A 19,562-nucleotide genomic window follows, 5' to 3' on the forward strand; every position below is an offset into this window, starting at 1 on the left:
AAGGAAAAATGATTGAGAGGCAGAAAAATCCACAGGGTTTGACTAGAAGAAACAGGAGTATCTTGTAGATGAACCTGAGTCTGCTGTAAGGAGATGGAGATGAACAGGAAGAAGAGTCGCACAGAAATTAGTAAATAAATGGGATGCTATGAAGCATCAGTCACATTTGTGAAATATTGCTTTTCAAGAAAAAGTGGCTGAAATGACTGGACTTTTGTTGACTTTGTGAAACTTGTTGGTGGACTGTAAAACATATACTCCACTTTGTCATTATTGTTTAGAAGGGCACTAAAATGAGAAAAAATGCAACTGCAAGTAAAACAATTTTTTGTTCTTAACAGTATTTGTATAAAACATTTCATGATGTAAATTGCATATTATGTATAGTAAAGCAGTTCTGCATAGTGTGCAGTCAGGGATGTTTTAAACATGAAGGATTAATTTCAGTGACTGTTGTATGTGTTAAATATATCAAAGTAAACATATACTTTTTTTAATTTTAAGAAGTGTAGGCATTACAGTATAACAGTAGAAAGAAGGATGGATAAAAAGCAAGTTTAATGTTATTATGCTGTGATCTTGGACAGCAGGGGTGGGGTATAAAAGTGCACTGATTATATTATATGTAGAGGTAAGAGCTTTACTCTTATATACAAAGGTGAATGTCTAGAATAATGCCCTTTGTTTAAGCTATAAACAAGTGCTTTTTGTAAGCAAGTAGGCTTTAACAATAAGACAAAATAATGAAAGCCATGAAAAATGTTAAGTTTCTTACAGCTGCAAAGATATTAACTTGTTTTTTATTAGGAAATGTTCAGTGGAAGTCAAGACGTCTACGGCTAAAGGCAGCTGTACATTCTGTTCTGAGTGAAATTGACAAATATTCATTGGTGAGTACTTCTCCATGCAGACAGCTGCCTGCAGCTGTACGCCATTAATCTTGACAGTGCTGAGCATTCTTTGGGAAATGCAAAATTTAAAGGTACATTGACAAGCAGTTCATTGAAAAAAAAATGTTTGAAATTATGGGAAGTAAATAAGATATATCAGCCTAGCAGTCCTAATACTTTAATGCATTTAATAAAAAGTGAACAATTTAGTTTTATTTAAAGACAACCAATGTATTTTATTAGGGCTAAAAATTAATGTTTTCTGAAAGCATACAAGCTATTTTTCATATCCAGGAGGGGGAATGGAGATAAGAACAGACAGCTATCACTGTAAGTTGAAACACATGCTGCAGAATATGCTTTAGCATGGACAACCTTAACTTTAGGTTAGATAATGCCTGTGGGTGTAGCTGTTGATTTGGGGCAGTTGTTCCTATCTGTTTAGTAAAACTTAATTTTTTGAAGATGTACATAGTTTTGTGTGTTTGGTGTAAGGTAATAGGGCTTGGATGGGGTGTTTTCAAAACATATTTAGTTTTTTTGTTTGATGGTTTTCATTAAAACAAAAATTATTGAAAAAATTGACATAGGTTCAAATGGAGAAGAGAAGAAACAATAGTCCAAAAGAACAGCTTGCTAGACATTAATGTATGCATGTAACACAAATGTTAGAAATGCACATTCAAAAATGGTCATGTAATAATAGGTGAGAACAATAGTTTTTTTATTATTATTATAATGGCTAGGCTATCCGTATTATCATAGAACATAAATGGTTTTACAGGTATAGAAAAAAGGAAAGAGTGCGGGTCAGGTATTACACAGTTCAGCATCAGCTTTGGTTCCAGAGATGGCAGACTAATTTTTGATTATTTATTCAGGTATCATGTTTGCTATGTTGCAGAACACTGATGTTTATATATATATATATATATATATATATATATATATATATATATATATATATAATTTCCAAAAATGAGGTGAATATCACCTGAAAGATGATAGATTTTTACCTTGATGATTTGGTAATGCAGGAGATCATCACCCTGGATCTGTATAATTTTCTTAACAACAGTAATTCTGTTACCCCCATTATATTTGGAATACCAAAAGTGCAGAAAAACATAGCCAAGCCACCGTTTTGGCCAACTGTAGTGAACCAATGTTTGAAAACGCATCCTCTGGCAGTAGTCATGCACAGGAAGTTAAAATCTGTATTTTTCTATAACCCACATGTGTTTAAATGATTCATGGGATTTTCTTGGTAGGCTTAAACATGATTTATGTGGAACCACCACAAGATTCTTAACTATAGATGTGATGTATTTGTTCAGTCATATTCCCCAAGAATTGAGGCTTGCATGTTTCCATGAGACTTTAACTATTTATAACTTTCTGTCTGATGGGGATGTTAGTTTGTAATCTGATTTGATGAGAGTAATTATGGAAAATAATTTTGTATTTTTTGATGGATAGTTCTATAAGTAGATTTGAGCTGTAGCTATGGGTGTTACATGTACTCCAGTATTTGCCAGCTTAGTTATGTGTGGTTGGGAAACCAAGTTCTTGTTTAATAATAAGGATTTCTTTTTATATTGTAAATTTTATTGAGATACCTAGGTGATATATTTATTGTCTGGAATGGACCTGATGAATTGGTGGAAAATGTTATTTCTTACTTGAATGAAACTACAGATTTTTTTTATTTACTTATACTTTTAACAAAGATTATGTTAATTTTCTGGATACCGCTGTTTATTAATTCTTACTTTTATTATACTATCATTATACTATCCATCAGCTATACAGTCAAAAGGTGGATCTGTTAAGGAAGCACTATTTTAGATTATCCTGTATGGTTTCTGGTGATGATTTATATAATTTGGAACTAATGAAATTAAAGTTATGTTTTTCGAAAGAGGGTACCTAATAATTTTTTAGAACAGATTATTAAAGAGGTCACAGTGCACAGAGACAGTAACTTTAAGCCCATAGTTGGTGTTGGGCTTAATGATAACACCAATGTAACCTGGGACTCTGCCTGTGTCTCTAAGTGTAACCCATGGGGAACAGCATTAGTTCTAAAATTCCACTCCAGGTCTAATGAGATTGAATATATTGTTAAAAACAATTGGAATTTTTTTTGCAATCATTTACACAATATTGGCTAACCTAGGGGAACAACTTTTTTTATTTATAAAATGGGGGGAAATTTGAAAATATTTTTGAATGGAACACCCTAGAACATCATTATGGTAAACTTTAGAGAGGTTTTTCTAAATGTGGTGCTTACCGACAATGTTCCAATATTTTTGAATGGAATTGTCTTGAACTTGATAATTTTCTTGCTAGTGAACTCCTTTTTTAACAAGGTAATTGTGGAACAAGAGGGGTAGTATATTTAGCTAAGTGTAACACCTATCCCACATTTTATGCAGGTAAGACCAAGCACCCCCTTAGCAAAAGACTATGTGAACACACATATGACAGTAGAACATAAAATGATAAAAATGCATTGAATAATCATTAATTTATGTGTGAAAACTTAAAAAAATTATGTTTGGTGTAGTCATTACCACAGTGTGTCTAACACTTGCAGCTGGCCTTCCATCTGTTTTATGGTAATGACTGTGTTTAATGGAACTGTCTCTGCTTGGAGTCCTGATATAGGCAGGTCAGGCGGAGCAATAGAAGTTGGTGTCCACACAGTTCGTGGATAAAACAGATGGAGGGCCAGCTGCAAGTGTTAGACACACTATGGTAATGTGGCTCACACACTCTGACGGTCCGTACCTGATGATTGGGCTGGAGAGGGGATAGTTGATAAAACTATCAATCTATGGCAATACTACTAAACAGCAAATGAGCATTGTGGTTTCTGCTCAAAAGGTTAATTTGATACTGCTATTGAAAAGAAAGTATTTAATATCGCTATATATGATTAATCTTTAGACGACACCCAGAAAAGTAAAAAAAGCTACGCAGTTTAATTTCTGATTTGATTTCAGTAAAGCAAAGGAGGCTGTACAATTTCATTTCTTATTTGGCTCTCTTAAAATGCTACCAGCTAAGTTAAGTAGTTAGCTCAGTTTTTTTCTTAAAATGCTGCCAGTTAACCTAAGTAATCAGCTCAGTTTTCTTTTTTACTTTTTATTACATCCAGGGCTCTGTATAGCTTTTCATGGCTGTTATAATGAATATTTTACTCAGAATTAAGTAATTACCTCAGCTGTTACGCATTGTTACTTTCAGGGCACTGTATGACTTTTTATGGTTGGCACACTGAATTATTTACTTGTGGCTGTGTGGTACATTTGATGGTATAGCTATCGCTAACAAATTGCATTTGATGATTCAATTTAACTGTTTGCTTAGTCCTTTCAACTTTTCTCTGCTTCTACCCCTTTAACTTTCTGCCTGTTACCCCTCTATATCTTGATACTAGCCCTCTCTCACTCTCTATCTTGCCGCTAATCTCCCTCACCCACCTGAGTGCTTATTTTCTTCCTTTTTTCTTTTACAGCTTTACCACAGTGTGTCTAACACTTGCAGCTGGCCTACCATCTGTTTTATCCAAGAACTGTATGGATGCCAACTCCTGTTGTTCCGCCCAACCTCCCTATATCAGGACTCCAAGCGGAGACAGTTCCATTAAACACAGTGTAATTGTCTTCTTAAAAAGACTTGAATCTGTATCTTGATACAATGTTAAAGTTAGTTTCTCATTGTTAGTGGCTTGCACACTTGCAACCTCGTCCCCCAGCTTGCTTCTAGCCCCGTAGCATTTCTTTTTATTCCTTTCCCTTCCCCCTACCATCTGCCCCACACCTAGCCTTTCCAAGCTTTAGTTTACTTTGTGAGGCCACTAGATGGCAGCATAGAACAAGCACTCTTGAAGCGCACAATTTCAAAACACATTTACCTGAAAAGAGAAACAATTACTTTGAAACCTCTCTCTTATCTCTCGCACGATTCCCGAACTAGAAAAGACACACTCTACCTCCTGCATTTCTGCTCCTTACCTGCAGCCTGTCGTGTTTAAAAAACAAAACATACAAAAAGTAAATCAAAGCTATTGTTTACAAAAGTGTCTGAAAACCTGGCTACTTACCTGCATTCTAGCATTCTATTTTACCTGATTGTTTTTCTTTTTTTTTAAATTTCACTCCACTTTCTCAGCTGGGCCAGCCCCACTCCGTTTGCCCTCGCTACGCTTGGGCTCTCTCCACTCCCCTACCCTACCCGCATTCCCACCCACCCCCTTATAAATCACATTTATATCTAGCCTTGCCCCTCCTACCTCTTCTACATCCAACCACACATCACCACCTCACACTCACCAACTATCCCCTACCACAACTCCATAAATCTAAAAGATACTCCACCCCTTCCCCTCTCCTTACTCCCAGCATATTCCTCCCTCTAACCACACCAGCTCACCTAGCCAACCACAACTTCTACTACTACAACCACTACTATTATATCTCACTAAAGTCTCTACTTATCACCTTCTACTCCACCTGTAAAAATAAACTACACTATCTTCCTCTCTACCTATCCCATACCATCCTATTTGTCTTAAAACAATCCATATACCCTGCAAAACTCTCTCACTGCATCCCTTGCCACAAAACTGTACAGCAATGCCTCTCCTAACCAACATAGGTTCATAGGCTGGTACTAGGCTATCAGCCCTAGGGCCTATACAAGCCTAGCTATAACTAATTCCCTGGTTATTTCTTCCCACACTATTTACTTCCCTGGACCTCTGTCTAACAGGGCGACTGACGTGATCCCTGGGGTGAAATTCCTTTCTCCCATCCAATTGTCAAGGTTCCTTTTGAAGAGGGACAAAGAGGCACTCTGCTTGACATGTCTGGGCAATCTATTCCAGAGTCTGGGGAGTCTCTGGGGCAGGAACCTATCCCTCCAGCATGTTTTGTTTATTGTGATGACAGAGTTTAGATCCCTGGAGTGTGTGGCTCTGAGGGATTGGGATTTCTTTAAGTGTAGCATGTCCAACAGCTCTGGGTTTGACATGGCCTTGTATGTTAAGCAGAGATCGCCTCTGAGTAGACGATATGCGACAGAGTATAGCTGGAGTTTTTTAAGGCGGTCAGCATAGGGCATCTGCTTTAGGCCTGTGATTCTTTTAGTGAGGTATTTCTGTGGTCTTTCCAGTTGTTGCAGATGTCTTGAGAGGTACATACCAAACGGGGCGTTGTATTTTATAATGGGTCTAATGAGGGATGAGTACAGTGGGACAATGACCTCCTTTTTTCTGGATGAAAAGCCCTTAGTGATGAGGTGTGCCACATAGAAGGATTTCCCGACTGTTGTGGCGATGTGGTTATCGAAGGTGAGACCACTGTCCACCTGTGACCCTAAGTCTCTTATCACACTTTCGGTGTTTAGTGTACTGCCACCTATATGGTAATTCACGGATACATGTTTTTTTTCCCAAAGGGGATAACTATACATTTCTTGGCATTGAGCTTGAGCCTATGGCTCTGGCACCAAGCATCCATTTCTGTAAGGCACTTTTGTAGAGTATCCACATAATTTGGGGATTCAATAATGGCTCCCAGTTTGCAGTCATCTGCGAACTTTGTTAGCCAGAGTCCCTTAGTGTTGGCCTGTACTTCAGAGAAGTAGATGCCAAACATCATTCTTATCACACTCTCTCCATTCTTCTCCTTACTTCTAAAACTATCTGCTCTTCACATGACTATCCCACCTCCCCTAAGATCCCCTACAATAGCTAGTCATACTCACACCCTCCCTAGCTACTCAGTAATCAGCTCATCTCTTTACAGTACAGACTTAATCTTACAAAAAAAAACATAATACTCCTCTACCCCCTAAATCACCCCTCCTACAACCAAGTCTATAAACACAACCTTAACCAAACTAACAAGAATCTATAAAGAACATTTTACAGGCCAAACAAAAAATCTCCGACAAGCACTCCCCCTACCTTCTGGAACCTGACCCAGCCGGCGATGTACATCCCAATCCCGGCCCTTCTTCCCACACAAACAACTCCCCCAACCCCACAAAGGCTATTCAATTCACCACAATCAACACCCAAAGCATTAAAAATAAAATTCCACAACTGCATGCATGGGTCAGTCAGTACAAGCCTGACTTCACTGCCATCACTGAAACATGGCTAAAACCATGCATCAAGGACTCTGAATTCCTACCCCCCAACCACTCCTGCCTCAGAAGCAACAGGCTTCACAAAAAAGGTGGAGGCATTGCACTACTTTTCCCAAACACCTACACAGTCATTCCTTACTCAAAACCAATACCCACTTTTTCAAACACAGAACTCCTAATTGCATTACTAAAACTTAATAACTGCAAATCCCTATGTATCATAGTCCTATACATACCCCCTGGCAACAGCATTCCTATTTTAGAGGAAATTCTTGCCTGGACAACCAATAACATAAATAATGAAACTGTAATCCTAGGTAACACAAACATCAGTTGGCTAGATATCACTAAGAACCCCTCTACAGGTGTCAACCTACACAAATATACTCAGCTAATCTCAAATATAACCAGACACAATAATAAAAACAACAATGGATTCATCTTGGACTGGAACCTAGTTTCTGACCCTGACAAAATCTCCTCCTCTGGCACTCTACCAGATTGTATCAGTGACCACTCACCAGCATATATAATATGCAAGCCCACCTCTATATCACATATACACCAATATCATTACATCAGAGACCTATCCCACTTCTCCCCTGATACCCTCAACAATATCCTTCCGAGCACAAACTGGAGTCCATTAAAAACTCTCCCTCTCAATGATGCAGTAGAATTCTTTAACTCTACATTTCTCAAAATACTAAATAGCTTAGCTCCACTCAGGCTTAAGAGAATTAGAGCAAAACATGCCACCTGGCTAACAAAGTCCACAAAGCAAATTATGGCCACGAGAGATAAAGCCTGGAAAATCTGGAATAAACTTCACCCAACCTCTTACAGTACAAGCAACTTTGCAATCAAGCCAAATGCTTAGTTATAAAAAAATAAAAAAGACTACTTCCAAAAATCCAAAATCAGCACAGACAAAACCCTAAAACCTTCTGGCATGCTATAAACTCCTTACTCCATGCAGGGACAAAAAACAACCCCTGCCCTGACCCTGAAAAAACTCCCACTGATTTAGCCTCACTCTTTAACAATTACTTTATTGATACCATTGCAAAACTAACCACAACCATTCCACCTGTCAACACCAACTCTCACACTACACCCTCTGTACCTAACAGCTCCACCACCCCTCTACCTTCCTTCTCATTATCACTCATTCCAACATCTACAATCAAACAACTTCTCCATAAACTTAAACCCTGTACTAATGCCCCAGATAACCTGAATACCTACAACTAGCTGCCCCTTCTATAGCTTATCCTGTCAGTATCCTCCTTAATAGATCTTTTCAAGAATCATGTGTACCAGACATCTGGAAAAATGCTTTTGTCCTTCCTCTCCACAAAGGGGGCTCTAATTCTGACATCTCAAACTTCCGTCCTATAGCCATACTTTCCCCCATCTCCAAATTTCTGGAGAAATGCATACACACTCAGCTCATAAGCCACTTAATAAGCCACCAAATGCTCTCTCATACTCAGCACGGCTTTAGACCAGGCCATAGCACCAACACTGCCCTAACTTCCTTTTTAGACACAGTAAATAGAGCCCATGATGCTGGTTCCTTAGTCTCTGCTCTCTTTCTAGATTTGTCTAAAGCATTTGACACTATCTCCCACTCCCTCCTACTACCTAAACTCTCCAACCTTATCCTAGGTTCCCCTACCCTACAATGGTTTACAAGCTATCTCAGCAATAGACACCAGGCTACCATATAGTAGCACTCCTCCTCTCCTTTCATAAGCACTAACACAGGGGTTCCTCAAGGCTCTATTCTTGGTCCCCTGTTGTTCAGCATATTCATTAAAGACTTTCATAATTCCTTACCCAACAGTACTGTCATCCAATATGCTGATGATTCAACCATCCTCTGCTCTTCCAAATCTCCCTCTGTTCTGCAGCATCTTACCCAGGAAGCCTTTACTTCTACTCCTAGTTTTCTCCCCCACCAAATCCAGACATACTGACAAACAACCTCTCTCTATCCATTCCTAAAACAATATTACCATAGAAGTTGTCCCAAGCACCAAACTATTAAGTGTCCTCATTGACGACAGATTAACATTTGACCTTCATGTCTGTAGTAATATTAAGAAGACACACCAAAAGCTTGGTGCCCTGTATAGACAAAACTACTTTTTCAACAACTCAACTAAGATAGCTCTCGCCTCATCCTTCTTCCTCCCAACTCTCCTATATGGTGTCCCTATCCTCACAAACCTACAGTCACACTTACAAACAAAACTTGACTCCTGCTATAACAAAGTTTCCAAATTTGCCACTAATACAAAAAAAACACACACACCACTGTTCCTCTGTGCACCAGCTCAACTGGCTAGAATTCCCCCACCATCTTAAGAATATACATCTAATGACAACCCACAAAATAATCTACCAACCAGAATCCTGCCCTTCCTTATCCTTCATAATAAACCTGTACCATCCTAAATGCCAACTCAGGTCTGAAAGCAAAATGTTACTATCTGTTAACAGACCCAGACTATCAGCTGGCGAGATGCTGTACTCCCATACTGTCTCCAAGCTATGGCATAATCTTCCCACCAGTATCAGAACTATCAGTAATCCTGCAGCATTCAAAAAGTCACTCAAACTACACCTCACTTCTCACTGGCTGTGCTCCTGCACCCTACCTACCAGAAAAACTAATTCCACCTCTGGAACTGTGACTTGAACTCCCTCTCTCTTGTAGCCTGCATAAGCATGTAGTCTAAATAGATACTTATGATAACTGTACCATTTTTACTACTCCTGAATGTTAACCTGATGGCTTGTTGTATTTCTGTTGTCTGTCAAATGTACAGATCATGTCTATATTCATTGCTCTACATTCCTATGTCAATGCTAAGTACTGATGTCAATTTTTTTGCATACTGCTATTTAAACTTGTGGAGCTTTTCTCCTCGGGCCTCCACTGAAAATGGGCTCTTTCAAGGCTCAGTGGACTTTCCCGGTTAACAAATGCAATAAATAAATAAATAAATATGGTATTTTCAGATCTAAGGGGTGGGGCCTGGGAGACATGAATTGAGTGCAGGGCATTGTTTGGGCAGCTCAAACTAGATGCCACTGTTAAACCAGGCATAAGTGAAAATATTTCTGTCCACCCTGTTTTAAAAATGAGAGCAGTAAAACTTTAGGTATTTCTATTATCATCGTTTTAGAATATCTGTAGTACTAATTACACTTTCTTATGTATATTTTTTTACAATCAATTTATATTTGTTTTTTAGAGGTGTTTTTTCAAAGGCATATTTTTAATAGGTATATGTCTCTTTAAATTAATTTATTAAAATTTAATAGAATGGTGACATATACTATTTTTAGACAAATTATTGTTCTGACAAAAGTTTCAAGTTACTTGTGGTAGACTTGTGGTAGACGAAAGTGCTTCATAGTTTTAATCAGTAAATATTTACACTTGTATCATTTCTGGTAGCTGTTTTTTGTATCCCAGCTGGGACTGCACATTTTAGTGTTCTTTGTGGAAGTGTTTAAGTGCTGTTGCTTCTTTTTGCTTGGTTATATGTGGGAATAGATGAAACAAAAGATAATACAAAAGTTGAGAAACTGGAAGCTCTTGTTTATGGATATGGATAGTAAGACACAAGCAGTGAAATTGTTTTAGTCCCTTTAATTTTATTTATGGGTCAGGCATTTTATCAATTTATTTAATAAAGAATTGAAAGAATGTATGTGGGAGGGGAAGACTGCAAGAGTTAAGTAGGATACGTTGATCCTTCTACTAGAGCAAGGTGATTTAGGATTACTTGTTCGAAGGGGTATTTTAGAGCTAAACAGTTAAGGCTCTCTCTCTCCCTCTATATATATATATATATATATATATATATATATATATATATATATATGTGTACGCACAAACACACACACACACATATATATATATATATATATATATATATATATATATATATATATATATATATATAAAGCAAGCAGATGGTTATAAATCAAAATGAAAATGGATGATGATGAAGAACGAGGGAAGTTCAAGAAATAGAGAGAGTGAGATTTATGATGTAGATCCTTAAGGAGAATAATAACAACCATTCAGAATATTATATTTATAAATTAGCACACACTATTTTAAGAACTAATTCAGCACAAGAGTTGAAGAAAGCAGATTTTGCCAGTAGATATGATTGCAAGCAGGGGGCACAGAAAATAGGCAGCGGGGGGGGCTGACTTCCTTCCCTTCCATGGATAAGATATCAAAGTATCCATAAAGAGAAAGGGAAAGGAATCGGAGAATCTTATGTGAATGACTAGCTCTGGTGGGGTTTTTAGTTGAATCTAGAACAGAATCTGCTGTTAAAAATGGATAATTATTAAGGCATTTGAAATATTGCATGATGACTGTAAGAATCAATCAGAGGAGGTTAGAAAAGATTAGGAAGACAGTCTGGAAATGCAGTTTGCAAGAGAACAATGGGAGGATGTATGCATGGCTCCCAAGTGTGCAACCAATTCCAGAAGGTTTAAGATTTTTGCTTGGAAGTGTTTGTATAGGCATTTGTATGCTCCAAGCAGACTTCATAAAACTTTTTCTCAGGTAGATAGCAAATGTTGGAGGTGTGATGGGGATGAAAGTGATAACTAGGAACAAGTGTTTTGGGAGTGTAATGAGTTGGCAGATTTTTAAAATTCCCTACAGAGTACTCTGTCAGAAATACTGGGTAAGTAGATGGCTGTTATTAAAGATTTGATTTTCTGACCTGGGACACAGGAGCTAAATTGCCTAGACATAGCAATGCCTTATTAATTTTAATTCCATTGACTGCTGAAAAAAGCAATTACTAGAATATGAAAATCAAAGTCTAAACCAATTGTATTTGGAGTGCTGAATATTATAAAAGAGATAAAATAACTGGAAGAGGAATCTTTAGAAAAGGGAAGGAACAAATTACATACAAATAAATGGAAAGTGTAGTAACAATACATGTAGAATAATGTTCAGGATGTGGAGTAAGGTTTAAGGGAAGGCAGGAATTCAACAATTTATGTAATGTACTGATGATAATTTCAAACAAAGACAAGATATGTGTTATATAATGTTATTGTATGGTTGCCTGTATCTTAAGTGATAATTAAAGATGTTAAAAGACAAAAATCAGAATGTAAGATCTCCCTTTAACAAAAAAACATACTACTTCACATCTAACAAAAGTAAGTCCCCATTTCATTTTGGATAAGCACTATTATAACTCTGTCTATGATTTTCCAGTACTAGTCAAATTGAGGGGTTTAAAATTGTTTTGGTCTGATATAACTTCCCTTCTTCATGAATATCACTATTTCTTGTTGCCATAGGTAAAAACATGTCCATAGGCCAGGTACTTCTCCATTTTGCTTAACATAACTGACAGAGGTTAAGTCACATTTTGTTTGGTTTGGTGTAGGAAACCACAGGGTATGTTGTCTGCTGCCATGTAACTTGAATTTTTAATTTTACTTGTAACAGCAGTTCTATATCCGAAGTTATATGGGGAATGTCAGTCTATGTTTCTGTACCTCCCTTTACGTATTTACTTGCTTATTCTGACGTTAACACATATGGTATGTTGCCTTATATTCACAAGATTTTGTTTTCAGTTTTATGATGTAATTAAATAATAGGTTATTATAGATTTTAGCCTTTGAGACTAAGGTGAGTTTATGGATAGAACCAGAAGATTTGGTAAGAAAAGTAAGTAGTTTCTGTACATTATGTAATCTTGTCCTGTTTTTAGTAGTAATGTATTTTTCACTGTTTAGTGCATTTCTTCATGAGTGATGAAGGTTTTGAGTACAACTGAGTGATCCCATACCCTGTGGTTACTGTATTTACACAAGTAAAAATTCACCTAACAGCCAAAATTGGACCAGAGAAGTTAAACGTTGTAGAAGTAAGAGAAGCAATGGTTCAACACCGTCAATTTATTATGAAACAACAAACAAAGCTTTCGAGTTAACAAACTCTTCTTCAGCTAATAAAACAGAGATAGAGGAATATAAATGGATAAATTATTTTTGGTCTGGCCACCAGGACTAAATGTCACTAATAGTTTAAAACAACTATTAAAAGAGAAACACTCTTATGTGACTTAACTTCAGATTGATGCTTTGTTATATGAATTAATCAAGTTTGATTTTAAGATTGTATGCTTTTATACCATGTGATGAACTGTGTTGTTTTTATTGGCTGGCATGAGTTTGTTAACTCAAAAGCTTTGTTTGTTGTTACTGCATTTACGTCATAATTAATTATGCTTAGTAGGAGACTGCAAAGGGCAGAACCCCCTGCATGGGGTAGTGTGAAACGTCAACCAACAGTTCTGGTTTTGGGTTTATCATTGTTTTGCTAATTTTTATTTTTTTTTTGCAGGACAAGTTGTGAGACATTGATGTTTCATCTTCTGACACAGAGCCGATGTGTGCAGTTGAGTCAATGACAAATTGGACCGTGGGCATCCAGAGTTTTTGCAGGTAATACGGCATTTCCCTATTTGTGCTCTTTCATGTCGAACTGACAAGTGGTGAGTCAACGTATTCTTTATGTAGTGTAAACACATGTTTATGCAAATGCAACCATGCTACATGCATACACACACACACACACACAAGCACGCACACTCACATGTTTTTCAACATTTTCTCCATTTCCTGGTGTGGGTTAATCTAAAGAGTGATAAATTTAGTTTTGTTCCACTATAATGGTGTAACAAAACGTTGTTCGTTAGTCCTGAGTTCTCTGGTCATTAAAGGACCCAATTCAAATTTTCCCTTTCTTGCTTACTGCACTTTTGAGAATATTTAGTGTTTACCATAGAATATGGCTCCAGTTTGGTAAGAGTCGGTTTTTGTCCTAGTCTCTCTAAGCTGTTTAAGGGATTTTAACTGCAACTTGAAAATATTCAACATTAAATGCCATTTTCATTTGGGTTTGGGCTCTAATGTTGTGCATTTGTTTTAGCTTCTGCAACTATCTTGTCTTGCTAAAATATCTTTTTGATAAGACTATGAGCTACTGTATAGTTCCAAATATTAAGCCTTATTTGTCTTTTATGAATTTGAATTTAATAACGGCAAGTCTGTTAAAGCACAAAGTTTGTGGAGAGAGTATTTCAAAGGTTTTTCACTTGAGACAGCTGGCCAAGAATCTGCATGCAGTGAGCAGCAGGATTTTATGACCGAGAAACTTTCATTTTGTCCTTTCAACCCAGATTTGCTTGCTCCCAAGTTTCTGTTTTCTTCTTTGAAAGACTCTTTCTGATTGTTATAATTTCTAGCAGAAGATTTCCAGTGCTGAAGTCTGTTGTGTCTAAAATGCATTGTTTTATCTTCAGTATGACTCAGGTCTTCCTTTGGACTAACCCATGTTTCTTTCCATAAACGTTTTCCAAAGATTTCTTAAGCATGTGCTTTCACTTTTTGGCATGTTCCTTGGTGGCTTAGAATAGAGCTGAATGGTCTCATACTATAGATCCAAAAAGAGGTGCTGGGGTAAGGCTCCAAAATCCAGAATAATACGATGGAAACGATATCCTCACAGTACTGTCTTTATTAACACACACTAGCGCTTTCACACAAAGCTTCTTCAGGTGTATATGAAACAGTAAAAAGAACACCTTTATATAAGAAAAAATCACATCACATGTCCACAGGTAAATCATCTTAAAGGCATATAACCCCTTATAATAAAAATAAAAATAATAATAATAATAAGAACAGTAGATAAAACAATGTATTTCAAATCCATTATATAAAAATATATAAAAATATATGCATATTAACATGCAAAAAATCATCTATTTAAACCTCTCTTGCAAAGTATTGGCTTCATGGGTACACAATCATTGAGCCCATGTCCAAAATTCGCTCTTAACATCACTATCCATCTCGCTTCTATCTCCTCTGTCCTCGCTCTAATATCCCCTCCTCTAGCACTCTCATATGACCTAGATAAAACCTTGAATCTAAATATATGTTGCTCACCCATACTAATAACATGTTTGGCTAAAGCATTAACCTTTGACCCCTTCTTGATGTGATATGCATGCTCCCTTATTCCCTCCCTTAAAGTGTGGTCTGTTTTGCCTACATAAAAATTATTACAGACGATGCAGTTAGCTAGATAAACCACATGGGAACTCCCACAGGTGGCATTAACCCTAATGTTGAAGGTCTTTCCAGTGTCAGGATGCTTAAAAAACAAAGATTCATCTATAAAACCACATTGCCCACATTTACCACATGGTTTGGTTCCATCTATCAACCCTTCATCAGAAGTTTCTTTAACTCTACATAACCTTCTCTTTAAGTTATTTTTATTCCTGAAAGTATATTGGGGTTTCAATCTTATAATACCAGAGATTGTTGGAACAGTTGTTAAAATCTCCCAATGTCTGCTAATAATGTCAGTGTAGATCTTGACATCTCTGGTATAGGGAACACATACTTTCAATCTGTTGTCATTCTTCATAGATTGTTTAGAAGTTTCCTCTGTGAAATAAGGTCTGGCCCTGGTATGCCTCAATCGTCTAACAGTCATCTCATTTTTCATCACCATAGTATGATTATAGCCTCTTTCCCTCAACTCTCTATTAGTGTTTAACATCTGTTTCTCATATTCATCATTTTTGACACTTAACCTAGAGGCTCTGTAAAATTGATTCTGAGCAACATTGTTAAACACATAGTGTGGATGCATACTATCCCTAGATAGTAGGTTATTTACTCTGCATTCTTTCCTAAACATCCTAGTAGAAATCTTACCAAATGAATCTTTTTCAATATACACATCTAGGAAATTAATTCCTAGATCTGAATAATTCAAAGTGAATTTCAAAAACTGGGTCGTAACATTGAGGTATTCAATGAATTCAATACGTTGACCAACTGTACCTTTCCACAGAATAAAACAATCATCGACAAATCTTCTATAAAACAACACAAGGGAACTGTATGGTCCTTTAAATATATATTCAGTTTCCCATGTGACCATCACAGCATTAGCGTAGCTATTTGAGCAAGAGCTCCCCATGGCTACACCATTTTTCTACCAGTAAACTTGCCCTTTAAACAAAAATACATTGTTATAAAGGACAATTGTAATCAACGTCTGTAACAAAACTATTTCGTCTGCTTTATATAGACCAACTTTAACCAATAACTCTCTTAAAAAATCAACCCCTTGGTCATTGGGAATCACAGTAAAGAGAGAGACTACATCAAGGGTAGCAAATATAAAATGTCCATCTACATTACCTTGTTCAGTGAACTCATATAAATCATGTAGGAATTGTTCAGTGTCCCTTAGAACATGTCTTAACATATCTATGACAGGCCTCAATTTTTTCTCAATAAAAATAGATATAGCCTCAGTGCACCACCCTCTACCTGAGACTATAGGTCTCATCGGTGGCTTCCTAAAATTCTTATGTAATTTTGGTAAACCCTGGATAATGGGTAATACAGGTTTAGAATCAAAAAAATAGTTGGTTAAATCATCACTTATTAAACCTAATGATTGCATAGATCTTATCTGGTTATTTACTGTTTCAACCATTTTACAAACATGTGTGGTTTCAATTCTTACATAGAAACTCTCATCATCTAACATCTCTTGCATTAACTCTTCATAGTCACTTCTATCTAATAGCACTACCTGTCCCCTCTTGTCTGCAGGTCTAACTACCAAACTCATCTCATTTTCAAGTCTGTGTAGTGCCTCAAATTCATCCTTACTTAAATTATGTTTTTTATTCCTATGTTTATTACCATTAAATACATTATAGATGTCTGATACACAAATCTGTTCAAAGGCATTAATGAGTGCATTCTGTTTCAGAATATAAGCACTAGGTTTTTTAAAGACAAATTTATGCTCATCTTGTTCTTGTTGAAACATAAATTTCATTGTTAAATTTCTAGTGAACATTTTCAAATCAAAAATTATATCTGTTATACACATATCTGTTGATGGTATAAAGGATAAACCTTTCATCAAAATATTCATTTCATTCTCAGATAAGACCTACTTCGATAAATTCATAACTAATGTCTTACTTTCTGAAATGCCTTCTTGATGGTATAAGTGTTGCTCACGTCTTCTTCGTGTTTCCTCTTGTACCTCGTGCTGCTTCTCCCTCGAGGTGGATTCTTCTGTCTCTGTTTCTCTGCTCGTCCTAGTGAGAGGTCTCCCACTGGTAATGGAAAATTTAAAGGATAATTTTCTGAGTTGGAATACGCTGTTGCACTAGAATCAGAAGAGGGGAGGGGTGTATGGTCATCAACTCTGTGCACCTGCGCTGCAGTCTGGATAACTTTCCTCCTTGCCCCTGTAGTGGGAGTGTTCGATTCAGATGGAGAAATGTTGGAAGTATTACTCCCCTCGACTAAGGAGCCAGATTCTTCATCATTCGTTGGATATAAGTCCTTGTTCGTAACTCTGTTCAAATCACTTGAATCTGTATCAACCTCGCCACGTTGTACAATCACTTCTGTACACTGTTGCGTGTCATACACTTGCTCTTTGATCCCTGATAACGATTGGTCACGTGGCCAGGTGAAGATGTGGCCCAATGAAAAGTCATTGCGATCTCTTTGTAGTTTCTTAAGTTTGGTCTGTAGCAGCTTACGCTTGTACGTAGTAACATTATCAGTTGTATCTGCCAACAGCTTAGTAAAAGTTCCACCGACATAAACATTGTTCATATGGGAATACTTATCTTTAATAACATTTAATAGAGCCAACTCACGTCTTTCTGCTGCAGATGATAATAATTGAATGTAACTCGCCTCGGGTGGGGGGGGCACTGTATGGGCAGAACCATCCAAGGCACGTGGACCCATTCAGAGACCTTGTTGCATATCAGTGTCCTAGAGATGAGAGCGGTGCTTTTGGCGTTGCAAGCACTCCAAGCCCTTCTTCCCTTGGGGACAATTGCAATTCAGACAGGCAACATGTCAGTAGTCTGGTATATCAACAAGCAAGGGGGAACCAGATCCTACCCACTTTGTCGAGAGGCCATGAGAGTTTGGGAATGGGCGATCTCCACCAACTGCTTTCTCATAGCAACGCACATTCTGGGCCGGTTGAACATCTTGGCAGACAGGCTGAGTCGAACCATCCTTTCACTGTACAAGTGGTCTCAGAACCCGAGAGTAGCGAAGCAAATCTTCCTCAAGTGGGGTCAGCCTTGCTGCGATCTCTTCGCTTCTCCTTCGAACGCAAAGTGCAGCGACTACTTAGCTCTAATTCGCCCACCGGGGGAATCCCCCAGAGACGCTCTGGTGCATGTTTGGCCATCCGGTCTACTTTATGCTTATCCACCTCTTCCCCTAATGATAAAATTCTTGCAGAAAGCCCGTTGGTTGGGGAGCAGAGTGATCCTCATAGCCCCATTCTGGCCTCGTCAAGCGTGGTTCCCATGTCTATGGTCTCATCTAGTGAATCCCCCATGGATTCTAGATCCCACTCCAGATCTGATCTCTCACCCACTAGGATTAACAACCCCGAACCTGGACAACCTCAAGCTTACAGCTTGGTTGATCCAGTTCCAGTAATAGCTAGGACTCCCGGTATCTCGTCCTCTGTTAAGGCCATTCTAGTAGCCGCTCACAAGCCTTCTACAAGAAGGGTTTATAATAGCAAATGGAAACGCTTTTCAATTTGGGCGGAGCACAGAAACTTGGACCCCTTTACAGCTCCGTTACCAGCAGTGCTAGAATTTTTGTCAATCTTATGCGACCAGGGTGCTAGCTCCTCTACGGTCAAAGTCCAGTTAGCCGCAATCTCCCACTATCATGTGGGAAGTGATCTCGGTCCCTTGGCCTCTTCCAAATTATGCAAGACCTTCTTAAAAGGCACTTTCCTCTTGAGGCCTCCTGTTAAAGATGCAGTTCTTCCATGGGATTTAACTCTTATTCTCCAGTCTCTGACAGCTCCTCCCTTTGAGCCTGCAGCTTCGGTGGATCTAAAATACTTATCTGGGAAGACGGCTTTTCTTATTGCCATCACTTCGGCCAGAAAAGTTTCGGAGCTTCAAGCCCTTTGCGCCAAACCACCATACTTGGTTTTCCATAAAGATAGAGTTTCTCTCAGGACCAATCCCTCCTTTTTGCCCAAAGTTGCTTTGGAGCCCAATATCAATCAATCTATTAATTTGCCAGTATTCTTTCCAAATTATCAGAACAAGGGTGAATACAAGTTACATTCTCTGGACGTACACAGGCAATTGAGGTTCTACTTGCACAGGACCGCTGACCACAGGAAATCTGAGCAACTCTTTGTATCCTTTGCTAAACCCTCTTTGGGAAAACCAGTATCAAAAGTTACATTGTCCAGATGGATCTCCCAATGTATACTTCTTGCATATAAGAGTTCTGGCCGACCTGAACCCGAAGGAGTCTACGCCCGCTCTACTCGATCGAGTTCTACCTCTGCTGCCTTTTGGTCCAGAGTGTCATTGG

The 19,562-nt window shown here is 37.9% G+C and overlaps 1 long non-coding RNA gene across 1 annotated transcript in view; it reads left to right on the forward strand.

The window, feature by feature from the left end:
* Positions 1–19,562, forward strand: part of LOC122794199 — a 509,719-nt gene that overhangs the window by 236,073 nt on the left and 254,084 nt on the right. The window contains exon 2 of the long non-coding RNA XR_006363622.1: positions 13,474–13,574. This is a non-coding gene — a long non-coding RNA (uncharacterized LOC122794199). The remainder of the gene's footprint in view (positions 1–13,473; positions 13,575–19,562) is intronic.

The sequence above is a fragment of the Protopterus annectens genome, chromosome 2.part1, assembly GCF_019279795.1.
Source record: "Protopterus annectens isolate FY-2018-M chromosome 2.part1, PAN1.0, whole genome shotgun sequence".
Lineage (NCBI taxonomy): Eukaryota > Metazoa > Chordata > Ceratodontiformes > Protopteridae > Protopterus > Protopterus annectens.